The sequence below is a fragment of the Rhinolophus ferrumequinum genome, chromosome 11, assembly GCF_004115265.2.
Source record: "Rhinolophus ferrumequinum isolate MPI-CBG mRhiFer1 chromosome 11, mRhiFer1_v1.p, whole genome shotgun sequence".
Taxonomy (NCBI): domain Eukaryota; kingdom Metazoa; phylum Chordata; class Mammalia; order Chiroptera; family Rhinolophidae; genus Rhinolophus; species Rhinolophus ferrumequinum.
Genome location: NC_046294.1, coordinates 17,210,683 through 17,216,028, shown reverse-complemented (window position 1 = coordinate 17,216,028; position 5,346 = coordinate 17,210,683). Strand labels below are relative to the sequence as shown.

Sequence of the window (5,346 nt, the reverse complement as noted above, 5' to 3'; positions counted from 1 at the left end):
GGAGACTTATATTCCAAGTCAGTCATTCTCAACCAGGGGCAATTTTGACCCACAGGTGACAGTTGGCACACCCAGTTGACACACCCAGGAGACAGAAGATGCTATGGGAAGCTGGTGAGTCAATGCCAGGGATGTTATTAAGCATCCTCGAATGCACAAGACGGCCTCCACAACCAAGAATTATCCAGCCCCGAATACCAATATCGTGGAGGTTGCAAAACTCTGCTCTGCATGGATAGAATCAGATTCCTAACACAATATCCAGTTCTCCAAATTACAAAAGTCAAATACATACAGAGACTAGGCACCACAAAGACAAATTTGAGCCATTTAACCCAGATATTCACGTGCAAAACAATGTCAGCCGTGGCCATGCTGGGCCGCGCTGGCTGCCCTGCTGAAAGGGCAGCATAGTGAAAAGAACATGGACTTTGGAGTCAAATAAAACTGAGGTCAAACCCCGACTCTGCCATTTTAGAGCTGTGTGATCTTAAAGAAGTTATTTGACATTGTGAGCCTCCAAAAATTGAGGGGAAATGCCTTGAATTAATATGTGAATAAAATAAGACACCGCACATAAAATGCACATAAAACACTTTGCCACGGCGCAATAATAGCTATCTTTTTTTTAATGTTAACTACGTGCCAGGATTTCTCTAAGTGCTTTATAAGAATTAATTCATTTAATCTTCACAACAACCTTATGTGGTAGATATTACAGAGGGTGCCAAAAAAAAATGTATACACACTTTAAGAAAGGAAAAAAGCTATTAAAATTGTAATACTCAATATATACTGATAACAAAAGATGAATACAAGTCACGTTTGACGTCTGCAATTACAAGAGGTGCTCAACGTGGATACCATCAGCGTCCAGACACTTCTGATTATGGCGAACTACTGCTTGAGCAACGTTGACCAGTGTCCACTTATATACATTTTTTGGGACCCCCGTATTATTATACCCACATTACAAAAGAAGAATCGAGAACTGGAGCTGTCATCCAGAACCAATCCTCATCATCCTCAGGTAACACATAAAATTATATATATATCAAGCATTCGTCATATATTTGAGCTTGACATAGGTCCTAGAAACAGTTAAGGACAACCTCTTCGTGGCATTTTTTCTATATAAGAGTTCTAAAATTGCAAATTTCACTACTGTATGAATAATGGGCTTCCAGAGTAGGGGGTCCTAAAAATGGGTTGCTTTGACCTCCCCGCTTGAAGCTTTGGATTTCAGTTGACTACTACTTCCCAAAATCCTTCTAAACCAAGATGTTATAGAAACGGGAGGCTGAGAAGCCAATGTCCCTACCCACGGAGTTGCTCACAATCGCAAGAAAAAGCAGACACTAGAACGATTTACTAATTTCGGCCGACGGTGGTAAGTATAATTATAGGGAAGTAGACAAACTACTGTTAAGAGTAGAGAAAAACAATGAAAGGATAGAAGGTTCTACACATAGAGGTTATGAAGAAGACAAGAGACTGGTGACCAAAAAGAGGTACAGCGGACTGAGAATGTGAGGACAAGGTCAACAAAAATCCACCCTTGGAATGAAACTCTCAAAAGTCAACATGTAACAACCGAGAGCAGCCATATGGGAAGAAAACAGATTCTCAGAAATGAAACTGATTCCTATCAGGGATCGTGGCCCAGCTGCTACACCAGAGACTGAGGATGCAGGACAACTGTCTCCTGCCCTCAAGGCGCTTGCAGACGAATGGGGAAAGCAGAGGAGGATATCACAGTACAAGGCATGATCTGCTGTGGCCGAGAAAGCAGACACTTAGCCCAGGCCTGGCAGGCAAGAGAGGCTGTGGGGGGCCTTCTGGAGCAACGACAGCTCCCCTGTATCTTGAAGATCGGTGGGGTAGCCATTCACAAGGCCTGGGAGGAAGAAGAGAAGGGTGGTCCAGTCAGAGTCCACTGAAGGGTCTTGGTCAGAGGAGGCTCCTCATTAGATTTGTATTTCAGAAAACTCCCTCTGGCTACAGTGTAAAGAACGAATTGGAGGCGTACAATTGTGCAGACAGGAGCGGTTATGAGCCTGGCATGGGGACAAGGCATCTAAAGTAAGAGGACGTCAGTGGGAATGAAACATACCGATCTGAGTGGTGTTCAGAAACCATCATCAATTCTAAATCTCTCTACAGTAAAAATACTAGCTGACACCATTTACAAAGTGGTTGTTACAACGCTGGGCCCTGTTTCAAGCACTTTCTGGGTATCAGTGTGTTTGTCACTAACAGCAACCACATGAAGAGCAGATGAGGACACTGAAGTGCCTGTGAAGTGGAAAAGCTGGAACTCAGTCCCGGATATTTCATCCAGTTTATGTGCACATACCACTCGCCACATTACCAGGGTTTGAGCTAAAAGCCACGTCTGGAAATACAGAGCGGGGAGCCACACCTGTAGCCTGCTGCTGCCTCTGAGAGCTTGTGCCCACGGGTGCCCTGATCAATCAGCAAGCCCAGCCCTCTTGCTCTTGGGTCAGATTAAGTGGAAAGTGCCCGAGGGAGATGACGAGACACAGAGGAAAAAAACAGAAGGTTGTGACTGGAGGAAAGAAGACCGACTGCGATGAGATATGGAGGAGGTCAAAAATGTGGCCAAACTGAGGTGGAACGATCCCACTGGAACTGAAATGGCCAAACCTGATAGAGCACAAACGTCAGCTCCATGGGAAGATCGGCCTGATGTGTTGTTAAATAAAAAGATGTTATTTACAAGGCAAGAGATGAGTGTTAGTTGTATGCTAATGGGTTATGCCTGAACTGCAGGTACACTTTTTTCATTTTTCATCTTTTATTTGTCCTTTTTCTAAAATGGTACATGTATTATTTTAGTAGAGGTAAAATAATCCAAAAACTGGCTGAAGTCAGTTTTTTGGCAAAGCAAGACGGAGGCAGCCACTGAAGTCATGGGGACAGAAACAAGAGCGTCCAGTGGTGAACACCTGACATCAAAGAACTTGGAAAGAGGGTAACGTCATTAAATGACATGAGATTCAAGAGGAAAGAAAGAGTGAGGGCCCTGGAAGCACATTACAAACAAGAACCGGTCCAACTCACCATGTACAGCGGGAAATTCAAGGTTAATAGTATCATCAGGGGTTAATAGTATCATCAAGGTTAATAGTATCATCACCATTTTTGTGTTTGTTTTTGTTTTTTTAGTTTTTTTTTTAATGCAAAAAAATACATGACACTCGATTTACCATCTTAACCATTTTTAGTGTACAATTCAGGAAGTATTTTTACATTGTTGTGCAACAAATGTCTAAAACTTCTCCATATTGTAAAACTGAAACTCTATACCTACTGAATAATGACTTCCCCCCACCCCGGGCAACTGTCCTTCTCCTTTCCGTTTCTATACTTTTGACTACTTTACATACTTCACATGAGTGGAATCAAAAAGTATTTGTTCTTTTGAGACCAGTTTATTTTACTTATCATAGTGTCTTTAAGATTCATCCATGTTGTAGAATTCATCCATGTGATAGAATTTCCTTCTTTTTCAAGGCTATATAGTATTCCATTGTATGTACATACCACCGTTTCTTTATCTAGTCATCTGTCAATAGACATTTCGGTTGCTTCCACCTCTTGGCTATTATGAATAATGCTGCCATGAACATGGTTGTGCAAATCGACACTGGTTTTTTGATAGTGCAAAAAAGGGGAGAAAAAAATTCACGGACAAAGTTGTGATATAAAGAAAAACTCGCTTTTCCGGAGGTGACGACCTCCCCACAAAAACGTGACTCTCACTAAGGATCTGTTTCATCCCTCTCCAGAAGAGGAGAGGAGGACACACAAGAAGATGCACCTGGTGCAGAGCCCCAATTCCTACTTCATGGACATGAAGTGCCCAGGATGCAAATCACCACCGTCTTCAGCCATGCACAAATGGTAGTTTTGTGTGGTGGCTGCTTCACTGTCCTCTGTCAGTGTGCAGGAGGAAAAATAATGCTTATAGCAGGCTGCTCCTTCAGAACGAAGCAGCACTAAAAGCACCCCGAATCAAGATGAGTAAGGAGTCATCCCAATAAACATATTTTGGATAAAACATTAAAAAAAAAAAGAAATATGTTCTCAAAGGAGTGGTGGTTCCAGAAGACACATTAGAAAAGGTAGGAGATGCCGGGACAGGCAGGGTAAAGATCTGGATTCCAATGAAAGCAGAACAAGGTACCAAAGTGACCTGCCTACCTGTCTGTACTTGGAAGACTGAAATTTCTGCCAGAGACTGGCATGACAAATTTATAAAACCCTCTCCATCAAATCATGCAATTCTTTAGCTCCTTCTGAAGATCCCAGCATGTTTCCCCAAGCACTAATTAGTCTATTAACAACTATGCCCCCAAACCTGGAAGTCTTGTCCTCTCTCACTTTTCAATCACACCGGAAATTTCAGCATCCCAATCTCTGTGCACCCTCTGCAGTGATGTTTTGAGAAAACTTACGGAGCTAACACTGAGGGGTTACATCCATATTAGAAATTGCCTTGAGAGAAAGGAAAAGATGGAAAGAAGACAGGCACAAATTGAGGAGAGACATCATAACTACAAATCGATTTAAGTACAATACGTCCCTTGATTGAAAAGACAGTACTGAAAAATAACACTTGCAGAATTTTGCCTCTACTGTTAAGTCCAAAGGTCCGTGTGAGCACATTTCATGTATTTCTTTGCCTTCAGGAATAACTGCAACTCTCCAACCTCACACCAAAAAGAAGCTGAAAGGTAAGCAACAGATGGCGGAGGTTCATGGTCACATCTCTCTTCCATCATCAAGCACACACATCCGGCGTGATGTGCTGACTGCGCAGCTCATCATCATCACTAACACACAGAACATGTGTCAGACACGTTATTAATCTTCACTTGTTTATTCTTCAGAACCACCCTGTGAGCGGGGTTCTATCATCATTCTTATTACAGATGCAACAATTAATGCACAGAAATGAATTAACTTACCCAACATCATGTAAGGGTCAGAAGCAGGATTCAAACTCAAGGAGTCTGGTTCAGATTCCATGCTCTGAGCCATCACACTGTACAAAGGTATAATAAACATCTATCCACCTACGGGATATAAACACCATCTTGGATGCAAGAGTTCTACATCAAAATGGCAATTCAAAGGCGATGACGGCATTAACATCACTACCATTATTTAGGCTCAAAAGGAAACAATTCATCTCCTCCTCCAACCAGTCAGGAATGAATCTCAGATTTATGAAACCTGAAGGTGGAAGGAAGATAATGCAAGGGAGACCACATGTAGCAACAGAACAATTATTAGTGTAAGCAGACTTCAAAGTGCTAA

The 5,346-nt window shown here is 42.2% G+C and overlaps 1 pseudogene; it reads left to right on the top strand.

Annotated features, from left to right (window-relative positions):
- Window positions 1–3,769: 3,769 nt before the first annotated feature.
- On the top strand, window positions 3,770–4,026 carry LOC117029654 (40S ribosomal protein S27-like; annotated as a pseudogene).
- Window positions 4,027–5,346: the final 1,320 nt, after the last annotated feature.